At 58.5% G+C, this 15,264-nt stretch overlaps 1 long non-coding RNA gene across 1 annotated transcript; it reads left to right on the top strand.

Moving 5' to 3' along the window:
• The first annotated feature begins 1,689 nt into the window (after positions 1-1,689).
• On the top strand, positions 1,690-4,078 carry LOC118530540 (uncharacterized). The gene is made up of 3 exons (XR_004914695.2): positions 1,690-1,903; positions 2,080-2,263; positions 2,925-4,078. It is a non-coding gene; the product is annotated as an uncharacterized LOC118530540 (long non-coding RNA).
• The last annotated feature ends 11,186 nt before the right edge of the window (positions 4,079-15,264 follow it).

The following is a 15,264-nucleotide window of genomic DNA, read 5'->3' as shown; positions in this document are numbered from 1 at the left end:
GACTCCTTTCTGGGCTCATGGCCTCCCGGCATCCAGGGGCAGATTGATTGCTTCCAGAGATGCTGGGCTCACTACTTCCAGCTGTTGCCTGAGCTCTCATTGCAGGGTTCAGGTGGAGAAAGATCTTTCTCATCTACTTCCCTTGTCCTCCTGTCTGCTGCCTCACCTAGACTGCCCACCTAGGGGATGGGTGCCTCATTTTGGAATGTAATTAAAGCAGGAAGATGGATCCCAAACACAGTGAGTTCAGTGAGGAAAGAAATCCTGTCACTTCTCTCTTTCTTTCTTTCTCTCTCTTTCTCTCTTTCTTTCTTTCAAGCAGGGGGAGCCGGCAGAGGGAGAAACAGGCTCCCCACTGAGCAAGGAGCTGGACGCAGGGCTCGATCCCAGGACCCTGGGACCCAGGACCCTTAACCAACTGAGCCACCCAGGTGCCCCTCTTGCTCTATTTCTTTTAGAAGCTGGCCTTGGTATTTCTGGGGTGGTGTTGTCTTTTTGTCCCTCCACTCCGTCTCTGCCCTGACATCTCCACCTCATCCTCCAGGGCTGGCCACAGGTCCCCCACCACCTCTGACAGGTGCCGGCCAGTGGCATCAGCCTGGAGCAGGTGGAGGATGGGGCGGTGGCCCACCAGCGGGCGCCGTCAGGCCCTGAAGGCTGGCTGGGCCTTGGCCACAGCACTTTCACGTAGCAGCAATGTCCCTGCCCTGGCTTCCGCAGACGGTGGGCTATGGAGGTAACCGCTGTCCCCTGCCCCCAGCTTCCCACAGCTGCTTCCTGCCCTGCCACCAGCAGGAACCCAGCCTTCCCCGGGTCCCCCGGACAGGTGCTGACCCCGCCCCAGGGGCTCTGGAGGCCTTTGTCTGTGACCCTGACGGAAGCCTGGGGGCAGGAACGCCCTGGCCTCCTTGCTTGCCCCATCGGGCATCGGCCTCGCCACAGAGGTCCCTGTATGCCCTGAGTTCTTGCTGGGGGCTTGGGTGTGACCCTGGGTGGGCCCGGAGCCCTGGAAGGACTTGTCTCTGCCTCAGCCAGCAAGGGCCCAGGGCAGATTCAGTCCCGGCTCACAGAATTCTCATAATGGGAATCTCTCAGCTCAGCTTGTGACCCATCATAAATGCTCAGAAAATATATTTTCAACAACTGTGCGCTGTAATTACATGTTTCTGGGGCCCATCTCCCCTCCAGAGCCTGACGGCAACTTGGCAAGAGGGCTTTGTGTGATTTATTTGTCAGTCCCCAGCCCCAGCCCGGCTCCAACATGGAGGACACCAGGGACATCGGCCAGCGACTGCGTGAGTGAGTGGGCTGATGGGTGACCCGAGCCTCCCCGAGCTGGGCCCGGCTCTCCGGCCAGGGCTGGTGGGAGTGCTTGGCCTCCTGCCGCTGGGAAGAGGAGCCAGGCGGCCCCCTGATGGGGCCCTGGGCCTCCGAAATAGGAAGAGGTTCTGAGACACGTGGATCTTGACACACACCCCCCTCTCCCCCGCCGCCGCCTCCAAACCGCGTGGCTGGTGGAGGGGACGTGTAATTTAAAAAAGACTTGTCCAGTTATGTGGAAACTCCTGCCAGGCAAGGAGAAATAAAGAAGGCACTAACGAAGTCCAGGAGCCCAGCGTGTTTGATCCGATGCTGTTCTGGGAAGAGGCAGGAGTGGCTCTGGCCCAGGGAACAGCTTGTCCCCCTGAAGCGGGCCAGCCAGGGGGATGGGCCGGGAAGGCGACTACTCGGTGGCCAGACCCTGCTTGTGCCCGCTGTCCACGAGTTCTCTCGTGACCCTCCCGTTGTCACCATGTATGGGTTGGGAAGCCGCTGGCTGAGGCCATGGACCCGGATCTGTGGGCTTCCCCAGCCCAGCGGTGTCCTCCCCCAGCCTCAGCCCCTGCCGGGCCCAGAGGAACTGGTGAGAAATGCATAGGCAACCCTCAACTCACGGGGGTGGGAGGATGGGAGCTGGAGCAGGGCGAGCCCCCTCCCTGCTTCAGGTGGGCAGCTGCACGGGCCGGAACAGGTCTGTCTGGGCGGGTGGTGGGGGGCCGCGGCCCTCTGGCGGGAACGTGAACTTCTGCACCCTGGCAGGAGGCCCGCTGGACAGCATGGGTCAGGAAGTGAGCTGACACAGTAATTCCACACTGGAAACCCATGCGGAGGAGGGATTCCAAAACCCTTCACACTGTTCCTCCCAGCCTTATTTGCAGTAGAAGAAAATGTTGTGCCCAACAAGAGGGAAGCATGCTGTGATTATACATCCTCTCTCCAGAAGGTGAGGGAATCGGCTTTATAAAGAGTTTTTGAAGACGGGGGAAAATGTTTATGCAATCAGATCGAATTTAACAAACCCTCACCAAGATTCAAAATGTTATGGGGAGATGAGACCCGAGAGAAACACGCTGAGTTGTTATCAGGGATGATCTTTGCAGCCCTGCAGTATGGGACGTTTCTGCTCCTGGTTTTCCAAATTTCCCAATGCCTGGTAATGAGTGCCTATTGTTTTGGGGGTGGGAGGACGCGGGAGCACATCACTCCGTGGATCAAGGGTGGCCACACAGTGGATGAAAAGACCGGGTCTTGCATCACATCCAAAATTAGGGAGAAGCAAGTTAAGTCTGGCGCAGCCTCTGGCCCAAGCCTTGTGCTGAGGATGGGGTCCCAACCCGCAGCTCACATTCCAAAATGATCTCCTGGTCACGTTTAGGATCTGCTTCCCTCACAGGCGCCTGAGACTCTTCCGTCCCCGTGCACGGCTCTCGACCCTCTCCACCGCTCCGTTCACATCACCGGCCTCTCCGGCTTCGGTCTGACTGTTAGCCTGGCTCACAGATCCTGCTGCTGACGCTTAGGGGCCTGGGAGGGAGTGGGGGTGGGAGGAGGTGAGCGGATTACAGATAATTACATTGTAATCCCTGTTTCTGTTTTGCCTTTAGACCCTGGTCACATTGAACCTGAAACGGAAGCACCACGATCCCTTCAAAGCCAAGCCGTACAGCGCGGGTCCACGTCCCGGCTCAGATGCTAAGACCTATTTAATCTCCGGCCCTTGGTTTTGGCCTCGTGGCCGGACTTCCCGCTCCTCAGGCACGGCGGGTTTCCAGTGCTGTGCTGTTTGCTCCCCTTAGCTGGATGCCTTCAGATGAGAAAGCACCTCCCGTGGAAAACCCTCCTAATCCCCTAATGCCCCTGGGTGGCATCGGCTCTGTTTGCCTCCAGCCCTTCTTGGTGGGAAGGGAGTGACCTTCGCACACTGAAGCTGTCCAGCGCCACAAGCCCTCGGTGCGGGGTTTGCTGCTTGTTGTCTCTTCGGTGTGGGAGGCGGTGCCATGCACATAGTAGGCCCTCAAGGAACCTCTGTGGGACGAGCCTTGGGAGCAACTGAAAATGGGCTTTGCCTCCACTCATGGCTCTACGGGACACACCCAGGGGGACGCTGACACCTGCAGGGTTCCTCTTGAAGGATCCTCGGTTTTCGTGGCTCTTGACTGAGCCACTCCACTTGTGGGACCTCCGTTAGCCTTTCTGTGAAATGGGCATATGAACTCTGCCTCTCCCACTGAATTCTTTTTTTTTAAATTTAATTAATTTTTATCATCTTTTTTTAAAGATTTTATTTATTTGAGAGAGAGAGAGATCATGAGCAGGGGGGAGGGGCAGAGGGAGAAGCAGGCTCCCTGCTGAGCAAGGGGCCCGATGTGGGGCTCCATCCCAGGACCCCGGGATCATGACTTGAGCCGAAGGCAGACACTTAACCGACTGAGACACCCAGGGCCCTAATTTATTTAAAGTATTCTCCGAACCCAGTGTGGAGCTCGATCTCATGACCACGAGATCAAGAGTCGGATGCTCTTCTGACCAAGCCAGCCAGGCATCCCCACTCTCCCACTGAATGCTTATGGTCTTCCTCCTGTGTCTCTCCTTTCCTCACGGATGATTCTGACATTCACAATACTTCTGACACCAGATGTGTGGGTTCTTTTCTTTGGCTACAAACCGGAGGTTGCCATGACCTCGTCTCCCTTGGATTTGATCATTTCCTAGAACAGCGCATAGAACTCAAGGACACAGGTCTGTTTACCAGTTTATTAAAGGCTATGATAAGGATACAGATGAACAGCCAGGTGTTGAAGAAGTACATAGGGTGAGGTCGGGGACGGTCCCCGGTGCAGGAGCTTCTGTCCCTGTAGAGTTGGGGTGCATCACCCTCCTCGTACGTGGATGTGTTCACCAACCCAGAAGCTCTCTGAACCCCCTACTACTGGGGTTTTATGGAGGCTTCCTTACGTAGGTGAGATCAATCCTTAACTCTGTTCCCAGCTCCCAGGCCCCTCTGGAGGGTTGGGGGTGGGGCTGAAAAATTCCAGGCTTCTAATCCTGGCTTGTTCTTTCTGGTGACCCGCCCCACCCAGGAGTCCACCCAGAGCAAGAGATGCTCCCAGTGCTCTTACTTCTATAAAGAATTTATAAGGGCTTCGGGAGCTCTGTCAGGAACCATAGGCAGAGGCCACTACGTAGTTCCTATGATCTCACATCTACCTCAGACGGTGGTGGTGAGGTCTCCTCTGGGAGCGGGCTGGCTGGGGGGACGGCTGTGGTTTGAACCGGCCAGTGTGCTCTGTGGCTGGATGGCGGTCGGGCGTGCATGTGAGTGTGCACATGCAGTCGGGCAGAAGGGATGCTAGGCCTCCATGAGGATCTAGCCAGCCAAGCCCAGTCTGCAGTCTGTCTGTCTTCTCTCCTCCCCTCTGAGTCTTTGTGTGCTCCTGGCTTAGCAGAGAGGCCAGGCCTGGGCCCTCCCTCAACCCCCTCCCCAGGCCAGTGCCCTTGGCACCATTTGGCTTAAAGCGGGGATGGCCTGTCTGCTCTGAGGGTGCTCCCATGGGTCTCCTTCTCACTGCCTGTGCCCCTAGCGAGGGAGGCTTGGCTGGACTGTGAAATCCAGGGCAAAGAGTGATGCAGACTCTTACCCTCCTTCATTGAGCTCATTTGTCCCCGACCATCCCCTCCCACCACCCTTGTCCGGCCTGGAGCCATTGGGGCTAGAAGGAGAGAGAAGATACAGGAGTGAATGGAATTCCCTGGATTCCCATGGATCACTGGATGGACTTTCTAGGCTGCTGAAAACCCCTCCCTCCCCCCCCCCATCTACCCACCCATCCATTTATCTATTTATTCACCCATCCATCCATCTATCCCTCCCTCCCCTGCTCCTTCCATCTACCCACCCATCCACTCATCTATTTATCCCTCCCTCCCCTCCCTCCTCCCTCTTCCCTCCCTCTACCCACCCATCCACTCATCCATCCATCCATCCATCCATCCATAATCCATTTGTCCATCCGTTCATCCATCCACCCATCACTGTCTGATTCCTGCTCTGTGGAGCCCCTGCTGGGTGCTATGGACATAGGGGTAGCCAGTGTGGTTCTTTACCTTGGGGAACTCACAGTGGGATGGGAGAGACGGTGGCAGATAAGGACCACCTCAATGCCAGGTGATAGTGCTGTGATGAGCATGCCCAGCAAGACAGGGATGTGGCTTCCTGGACTTTCTAGGGTGGTGGATGATATGCCTGGGAGATTCGAGTGAGAGACCAAGCAGGAAAGGCTGTGGGGCCTTGCTTTTCCATATGAATTTTGGGATCAACTTCCGGGAGAGGGAGGGAGAGAGGGAGGGGGTCACCTCTCCAGCAGACCCAGCCCCCACTTCCCACTCCTGCCCCTGTTATCCTGGCCCTCCTCCTTTTCAGCACAAGTTCTGGGCAGGGCAGGGGGGCCAGGAGAAGGCTGGACTGGTGTTGGGACATTTGAATTTGACTCTGCCTCTGTTCCATAATGGTCTCTGATGGGCAATTTCCCAACCCCTCTGAGCCTAGCTTCAAACAGACCTACTCACCAGAGCTGGAAGGGCCCTCTGACTCCATGCAAGCCTGGAACCCCACTTTGCCGATGGGAAGACCGAGGCCTCATAGGGTTCACCCCCCCAGTGAGTTCTGTACTTGGGAGCTCTGCTTTGTTCTTGCTGGTTGATCCCTGGGCCTTCTCCCTCGGATCTGACAACAAACTGTCTGCAAGCACACAGCTCATCAGAAATTTCTTGTCCAGGGGAATCAAGTTGCAAATAACTTTATTGTTTTGGGAACTTCCTGAAAATCCATTTATCTGAACAAGAGCTTACTCAGTTGGGCAAAATCCTCGTCATGAAAATGACTATCGGCGCACAAAGAAGTGCTTGGCAACCCAACCCTTGCAGTGTCCAAGCCCATTCTGCTGTATCAGGAAGCTGACCCATGCCAGCCAGTCTCCACTCCACTCGGACCCAGACACCGTTCCACCCCCCCGCCATGACCTGACCTCCTTTTTCCAAGACAGTCAGTCCTGAGACTCTGGCCAGGGTGTCCCCTCTTGTGATATGAACTTGGCTTTGCTGGATCAATAGATCATTTGGTGATTTCTGAGTCCACCAGGCAGGACGGGGCCCCTTACACGCTCTTGGTCCCCACTCCTGGAGATGTCCGCTTTATTATACTTCTCAACCTGATTCTTAAAACATATTTTGAAGTAATAGACTTTATTTTTTGGAACAGTTTTGTGTTCACGGTCAAACTGAGTGGAAAGTACAGAGATTTCCCCCACCCCATCCCCCACCCGCACACATGCTCAGCCTCCCCCCATCATCAACCTCTGCAACCAGAGTGGGACATCTGTTACAAGCGATGAACCTGCAGGGCACATTCTCGCCACCCAGAGCCCGGAGTTGACTCTAGGGTTCTCTCTTGGGATTGCACACTCTATGGGTTTGGACTCATGTAAGTGACACGTATCCACCATTATAGTATCACACAGAGTGTTCTCACTGCCCTAAACATCCCCTGAGCTCCAGCTATTCTTCCCTCCCCCCTCCTCACCCCCCGGTACCCGCGGGTCTTCTAAGTGTCTCCAGAGTTCTGCCTTTTCCAGAATGGTGTGTGGTTGGAGTCACACAGCATGTGACCTTCTCAGACTGGCTTCTCCCACTTAGCAAAGTATATTTGAGGATCCTCCGTGACTTTTCATGGCTTGGTAGCTCACTTCTTTTTATTGCCACCTAGTAGTTCCTGGCCCAGATGCGCAGCAGTTTACTTACCCATCCAGCTGCCGCAGGAGGTCAAGGTGGTCGCCAGCTGTTCTGGTTGGTCACGGAGGTGACTTTTCTCCTCTGGGAGGCCCTGGACAGGAGACAAATCGTCTCTGTGGCCCTGGGCCATTCAGGAAGTGACACGGAAGTAACTAGAGAGTGAGCCCAGAGGTAGGGTGCCTGCATGCCCCTAAAATCTTCAGCAGGACTGGGGAGCCCAAAGCAGGGGTATGGTGGGGCTGCTGCTGAGGGCTGTTGAGGGAAGTGGGTGAGGGGGACCACCTGGGCACCACCATTTGGCAAATGTCAACCGGACCTCTGTCCCCAGGAGGCTGGTGGCTCTGCTCTGGGGGTCCTGCCTGCTGCGTTGGGAGAAGGAGGGTGATGGGGTGGTCAGGTGCATGGGGGAAGAGTGCTCCAGCAGATGCAATGGCCTATGTAAGCCTGGGGGGGTGGGGGTGGTGCGGAGCACAGCTCCGTGGGTCTGGAGCAGAGGTCCCGGATGGGCTGAGGGGAGAGTAAGGCCCAGGGTCTTGGAGCCCTGGGGAGGAGTTAGGCGTTACCCCAGGATGGGGGAGGTGACCAGGGTTGGGGGTGTTTCGGCAGGGAGCAGCAGGGTCTGATTTGTGGTTTAAAATTCAGGTCAAGACATAGACGGCCTGAACTCAGGTGGGGGCTCAGGGAGGCGAGGAGGCAGATTGGAGGGGGTTTAGGAAAGGACCCCCCCAGGGCCACGGTGGCTTTGTGGTACTTCCCAGATGGACAAGTGGGCTGCAGGCATGCTCTTGGGGTGTTCCTTGGCACCCCTCCACTCCCTTGCCTTGGGGGGCACTAACTTGGGTGCCTCTGGGAGCAGAGATGTGTAGTCATTTCCCTGCCCGCCCCCCCCCCCCCCGGCTGCTACATAGCCAGGCATAGCGCAGGTGCTTGGTGGGGTCCAAGCCTTGGCCAAACACTGTGTGAGTGTTATCTCTTTTGATCCTCAAGGTGGGGCCAAGAGGTGGGAACCTCCCCACTATCCTGCAGGCTGAACAGAGTGGAAAGGACACCAGGCTGAGATTTGAATCTGTGTCTGAAGGCAAAACACCCCCTCTTAAGCACCTGTTCCCTCTGCTCTCTGACCTCCCCTTACCTCATTCACTGTCTACCCCACATCAAAGAGCTGGAACTAGAGGTCCATTTGCACTTCTGAAGACCACCCTCCAGCTCCCAGACACCATCGGCTTCCCCGAGGGCAGAGCTGGGGTCTCAGCCTATGCTGGTTCCTGCCCGTCTACCCAGCATGGGCTCCTGGTGGGAAAAGGGATTGGAAGCAGAGTTTGTAAGCCCTGGACAGAGGATGAGGACCTGATGGAGATGCTGGGCCCAGTCCCCAACAGCCTTTGGAGACTGACCTGAGGAAAGGTTATTGTCATCTGGCCTTGGCTTAGTGGGGCTCTGGAAGGAGCTTTAGCTTTTGGATACCCACCTGGGAGTCCCGGGGGTCCCTGCCATTCACTAGGGGCATGACCACGTTCGCTTCCCCTCCATTCCTCATCCACAGCACGAACAGACAGAGCAGAATGGTGGAGAGAGAATGGTGTTGGGGAGGCTGGTTTGGCTGTCTCTGCACTGGCGGCCCCATCCCCACCCACCTGATGTCCCAGTTTCCACCTACATTGCTGGGCCCCAGCCTCCTGCCTCCCCATGTCGGTGCACTGCCTTCTCCCCATCGGCCATGAGATGGCAGCAGAGCTCCACAGATCCCACCCTGGGTAGCCCCGCCTTGGGGACCAGAGGGCTGACCACCCATCCTGGGGGCTCCTCAGGACCTGGGCCTGGGTGTAGTGACCTGGCCTGTGGGGTACAGAGCTGGAGCACCCACCCCTGCACCCTCTCAATGTCCCATATAACTCACCATTCAGTGCATCAGTAAACCCTTCCTGCTGGGTGCCTGGCTTGGTGTGGGGGACCAGAAAGCCCATGGCATTGGAAGCCAGCTCAGGGCCCAATGCCGGGGCGCCCCAGGCCGTGGGACGGAGGCCCGGGGGGAGCAAGCCTAAGGGAGGTGGTCTAGCTCAGCCTGGCCGTGAGGGAGGCTTCCAGGCGCTCCAACACTGTCCTAGAGCTCAGGCCCACAGAGCGGGAGCCGTGGGAGCATGGGCTTTACAGGGCCAGGCCCAGCTCATCCGGCAGCCTGGGCTGGAGGGCGTCACCACCAGCTCATGGGCTCCCACGGTGGCTCCTACACTCAGGACCAGGACATGATGTGCAGGGCCCCACGCAGAGTGAAAGCAAGGGGCCCTTGTTCAAAATGGCTAGCTTTAAAGATGGTGACAGCACAGCCTGAAACCAAGCTCCGGCCTTTCTGAGCGTGGGGCCCTGTGTGACTGGCCAGGCCCCCAGAGTCCCAGGCGGGGTTCCCACACAGTGGCCGTGTGGCCTCGGGCTGCCTTCCCTGGGCAGGTCCCCAGTCTCCTGGCAGCGTGTGGGAGGGACTCCAGGAGTTCAGGCTGGAAGATGTGCTGCCCTCAGTTACGCCGACGGTCGCTGTGCTTGTTCCCATGAGACGCCCGGAATCCTGGCTAAGGGACATCCCGGTGCAGGCTCGCGGGGGACGCCCGCCCTCCTTCCCGCTACAGGCTCAGTGTGAAGGGCACTTCGGCCAGCAGGGGGCGCCACCGCTCCGTTCGCGAGCCGGGCACCGCGCACCGGGCTCCAGGCGACAGCCCAGGGGCAGGGGCTAAGGGGCGTGGGCACCACAGGGTCCGGGGGCTCTCTGCCCCTTCAGAGCCCCCACATCCCTCTGGAGCGCCTACCCTCCCTGGGCACCCCCTTCCTTGCAGTTTCCCAGGGTGGGGCAGGCCTGAAAGGGCCTTGGAGGCACGGAGTCCTGCTCGTTTTGGGGTTCATGAGGTCCCGGCCTTCTGGGGGCACCTGGAGATGAGCTGGGGTGCCACTGGGCATGCGCCCTGGTGGTGGCTGTGTGTGAGGGGGGCGGCGGTGGAGCGTTTCTTCCAGAGCAGGGCTGGGCCCTCGGGTCCCACTCCCGGGCGTGGCTCGCACACTCTCCTGCCTCCCCCCAGCCCCCTGGCCATCTATCCACCATTCCTGGGGTGCAGGGGTGCTGCCACCGCCCAGGCTCCCCGGGTCAGTGTCCTGCAGCTGTCACAACAAATTGCCACAAACTGGTACGATATGTGTCCTGGCCATCAGGTGGTCAGCGTGGGCCTGGGCACCCACCAGACGTCCCCAGGAGAGGTCCCAGGCTGTAGAACACACTCACCCCAGCGGGGTCTGGCATGCCAGGGGCCTTCCTTAGTGGACCTAGTTCTGAGACAAATAGTGGTAGGAGGGGACGGGGTGGCCCTGAGCTGGTGGCTGGAGTGGGCTCTGGGGACTGAAGTCAGAGAGGGTTCTACCGGGATGCCACCACTCACTGGCCATTGCCTTTGGAAAGTCTTACCGAATGGCTCGGGCCCTCAGTTTGCTGCACTGTAAAATGGGGATAGCACGGCGCCTATGTGAGCCGTGGTTTAAGTATGAAGTGAACCTGGCAACCATATGGGCTGATCCCCAACTCCTCCATTCCCCCCATTCTGCCTCCCCTCTCTCGGTTTCTCCTATTCTGCCTCCCCTTCTCACTGCTCCCTCCTGTCCTCCTGTCCCAGGCCCCTGGGAGCTCTCCCTCCAGCCTTCCTCCAGAAGGCAGGTCAGGGCACCCTGTTTCCCTGCTACACTCAGGAGGACTCAGCACAATCCCACCTACTGTCTTCACTTCCACATTCTTTTTTTTTTTTTTTAATTTTATTTATTTCAGAGAGAGAGAGAGAGAGAGTGGACACGCACAAGCAGGGAAGTGGCAGAGGGAGCCGGAAAGGGAGAAGCAGACTCCCCGCTGAGCGGGAAGCCCGATGTGGGGCTGATCCCAGGACCCTGGGACCATGACCTGAGCTGAAGGCCGACTGAGCCGTCCAGGCGCCCCTTCACTTCCATATTGTAATCCTGTTCAGCTTTCTAATCCTAGCCAAAAAAAGGGCCTTCTCCAGGAAGCCTGCTGTGATTTCTGGGCAGAGCGTGCTTTCTCCTTCCTGCCCCTTCTCTTGGAGCAGGACTGTTCCTTCCTCACATTGGGGCTCTCCCGTTCCGGTGGTCTGTAAGCCCCACCCAGGCACAGGGTCAGCCTTCACCCTGAACAAGAGTTCTGGGCACGCTCAGCGAGTCACCCCCAGGCGCCCTGGCAGCGTGCCGTGTGAAAGATTGGAGTCGCTGACCCAGAAACATGTCCACACACAGTGCTAAGTGGGGATGCGGGGTGAGCCATGCAGTGTGTGACCCCCTGTTAAAACCACGTCCACCGTTACCCCCTGGCACCGCACATAGGAACGGATGACAGGAGGTGCCACCAAAAGGAGATACGGTGAATCTTACCTTTGTCTGTATAATTTCTTATATTGTTGAGAAAAAATTTTTCACAATGCTATTTTTGTTATCCCATAAATCAAAACTAGTATTCCCAATTTTGAAAAAAATGAAAGCCTACTTCTGATTCTCACAGACCCAGGAGGGGCTCTGCTTGTCCTCCTGCCCCAGCCTACCTGTCTTGTCTCCACAGGTGGGTTTTCCGAGACAAGGGGGCCTTCTGGACACACGTCCATCCTCAGAGCCGGAGGAGAGACAGCAGGTGCCCAGGACCACGGAGATCAGTTGCCAGGTAACGGTGGTCACCATGGCAACGCTGCCTCCTTGGAGGGAGCAGAAGCCTCGGCACCCCCACCTGCAGACAGGGGAGTGGGAAGTGATGGAGGGGCTCTGTCCTGACCACCCGGCTGTCCATCTCCTGGTCTGTTCCCTGCGAGGTACTGCACTTGGCCAGGCGCGCCCCTAGGCACACGATCAGAGATCGTTCAGGGTAAATTACAAGGGTGCCAGTGGAAACTTGTAGGGCCAGGAGGTAGGAGAGCCCTGCTGAGGGGTTCGTTCTGCCACTGAAAACCTGGGTGACCTGAGCCAGTCACTTGACCTCTCTGGGCTTCAATTTCCTTGTATGACAGAGTGCAAACCTTCTTTGCCTGACCCTCAAGGGCTATTTGAGACAGCAAAGAGATGGGCTGTGGCCGCAGGAGGAGCATGGGGAGGCGATGCCTACATCCCGGCCCTGGGGAGCCCGGGGGACACTGCCCTCACCCGAGCCCTGGGGAGCCCGGGGGACACTGCCCTCACCCGAGCCCTGGGGAGCACGGGGGACGCTGCCTACATCCCGGCCCTGGGGAGCACGGGGGACGCTGCCTACATCCCGGCCCTGGGGAGCACGGGGGACGCTGCCTACATCCCGGCCCTGGGGAGCACGGGGGACGCTGCCTACATCCCGGCCCTGGGGAGCACGGGGGACGCTGCCTACATCCCGGCCCTGGGGAGCACGGGGGACGCTGCCTACATCCCGGCCCTGGGGAGCACGGGGGACGCTGCCTACATCCCGGCCCTGGGGAGCACGGGGGACGCTGCCTACATCCCGGCCCTGGGGAGCATGGGGGACACTGCCCTCACCTGAGCCCTGGGGAGCACGGGGGACACTGCCTACATCCCGGCCCTGGGGAGCACGGTCTTCACCCCAGGGACTGAGGATAGGCTCAGCTTTCTCTGTCCTGCCTTGGGCAGCGGCTGCGTCCCCTACACACTGCTCTCCCACGCGGTTCTGTTTCCTAGGTATTTCATTACACGACTTTCCCATTTTCCGTGGCCCCCGTCTACGTCAGCGTGTCCCCCAGGCTGCGACTCCCTGGACAGGCCTGCGTCTCAGGACCAGGTGTTTCGGCTGCGGCCAGACAGCTCTCCCCACTCCTCTCCCACTTGGCCGTCCCTATTACGCTGTGTGACCTGAGAGCAGACCCTTGGTCTCTATGTGTCTGGGTCTGCTTGCTGTCAGATGGAGGTGGTCCAAGCACAGCCCTGGAGGATGAGCAGTCAGGAGAAGAGGCTCCTGGCCCCCACCAGCACTGGGCACACTGGTGACAGACCAAGGAGCTCAGCTTGGACCAGGCTGCTTCCCCCATTTCCTCATCTGTGGCTGGGGGTAGGGGGAGCCAGCCACCCTGTCACAAGGCCCAGGGACCGGCTGGATGAGCTGACACATGGCAAGCCCTCAGTGAAGCAGGGCTGTTTTGGGGGGCTCCACGCCCCAGCCACTGCCTGGAGCCCACTCCCTTCCTGCTGCCCCCACCTCATTCTGCCCCTGCTCCTCCAGGGTTCCTGATGTGTTGGCTTCTGATGGGTCTGCAGGGGTCCAGCACCCGCCCCCACCCCAGCCCCTGCGCGGGTGGCCAATCCCAGGAGGGGCTGCGGGGGCCCAGCTCCCACCAGTGGAGGGGGATGTGTGAAGCTGCCAGGCTTCCATCATCCCTTATCGGTCGCCATGGAAACCTCCTAGCAACCACGCAAACAGGCGGCGGGCCTGGGAGCGGCAACAGTGCCACAGGACGCTGTCCGTGGAGCCATCCGGGGTCACTTGGGGCGGTCGGCCGAGAAGGGTCAGGCCGAGAAGAGGGAGCCCTGGGGCCTCCCGGTCCGCCCTCCGTGTACCTCATTTTAGATGACCACAGCGTTGACTGTGACACAACACGGCCCTGCCAAGTGGAGTCAGGCCTGTGACCTGCCGTCTGGTGCGCGTGCTGGACGCCATCGGGCTTGTCTGGGAGCCACGTTGTGAGAAGCAGACTCCCTCCTGGGACCCCGCTGTCCTCACCCCCGCCCAGCTGCACCTCCATGGACTTGGCCCCCTCCCCCTGCCCCCTTACCCCTCTCCCACACGGGAGCCCCCTCCTCGCTGGTCCCGCCGGTCCCTCTCCCCCCCCAGGTAATTGAAAGTCCAAACGGGCTCTCACTGCCTGCGCCCCATATACCGCAGCAGGGGGACACCCATCTCCGGCTGCGGGTCCTCCCCCTGGACACGAGGGAGCAGGCCGGGAAGGGCCCGGGCCTGGGGCAGCCGGACACCAGCCTGAGTTTAGCCATGGGAGGACCCAGACACAGAGGCCCAGGAACGGCCAGAGAGCGTTCTCCCCTCTGCCTCAGGCAGGAGCTCCTCTCTGGGCCTCCCTGGGGATGTTGGGAAAAGGAAGGGACAGCACAGCCACCTGGGCGGGGACGCTGCTCCCAGGCTGGCTCAAAGGACAGAGGCTTCCTTCGTTCCTTTTGGTGAAAAGAGCAGGATAGCGTCGTCTGACTTTCAGTCGTCTGCAGTGTGGACTGCAAGGTGCCTCCTCTCTGTCGCACCCACAAGCCCGGGGTGAGGGCGTGTGTGTGCATTGTGTCTGTGTCCATCTGGCGTGGGAGTGCGTGTGAAAGTGTGGACGTGTGCGTGTCTCAGTGTGGTGTGTGTTTGTGGTGCGTGTGCACACGTGCATGTGCCTGCAAATGCGGTATGTGTGGTGTACGTGTGTGTATGTGCTGTGTGCGTGCACACGTGTGATGTATGTGCCGCATGCACGTACACATGTGATGTATGTGCCGCGTGCGTGTACACATGTGATGTACGTGCTATGTGCGTGCACGCGTGTGATGCATGTACATGTGTGGTGCATGTGCTGTGTGTACACGTGTGATGTATGTGGTGTGTGCGTGCACACATGTGATGTATGTGCCACGTGCGTGCACGTGTGATGTATATGCGGTGCGCGTGTACACATGTGATGTGCGTGCTATGTGCATGCACACGTGTGATGTATGTGCCGCACACATGTACACATGTGATGTATGTGCTGTGTGCACGCACACGTGTGATGTATGTGCCACATGCGTGTACACATGCGATGTATGTGCTGTGTGCGTGCACACGTGTGATGTATGTGCCGCATGCATGTACACATGTGATGTATGTGCTGTGTGCGTGCACACGTGTGATGTATGTGCTGCACGCATGTACACATGTGATGTATGTGCTGTGCGTGCACACGTGTGATGTATGTGCCGCATGCGTGTACACATGTGATGTATGTGCTGTGTGCGTGCACACGTGTGATGTATGTGCCGCATGCACGTACACATGTGATGTATGTGCCGCGTGCGTGTACACATGTGATGTACGTGCTATGTGCGTGCACACGTGTGATGTATGTGCTGCACGCATGTACACATGTGATGTATGTGCTGTGTGTGCACACGTGTGATGTATGTGCCGCA

Source organism: Halichoerus grypus, chromosome 6 (genome assembly GCF_964656455.1).
Source record: "Halichoerus grypus chromosome 6, mHalGry1.hap1.1, whole genome shotgun sequence".
NCBI lineage: Eukaryota > Metazoa > Chordata > Mammalia > Carnivora > Phocidae > Halichoerus > Halichoerus grypus.
The sequence above is the reverse complement of the archived record's forward strand: the minus strand, read 5'-3'. Positions and strand labels throughout refer to the sequence as shown.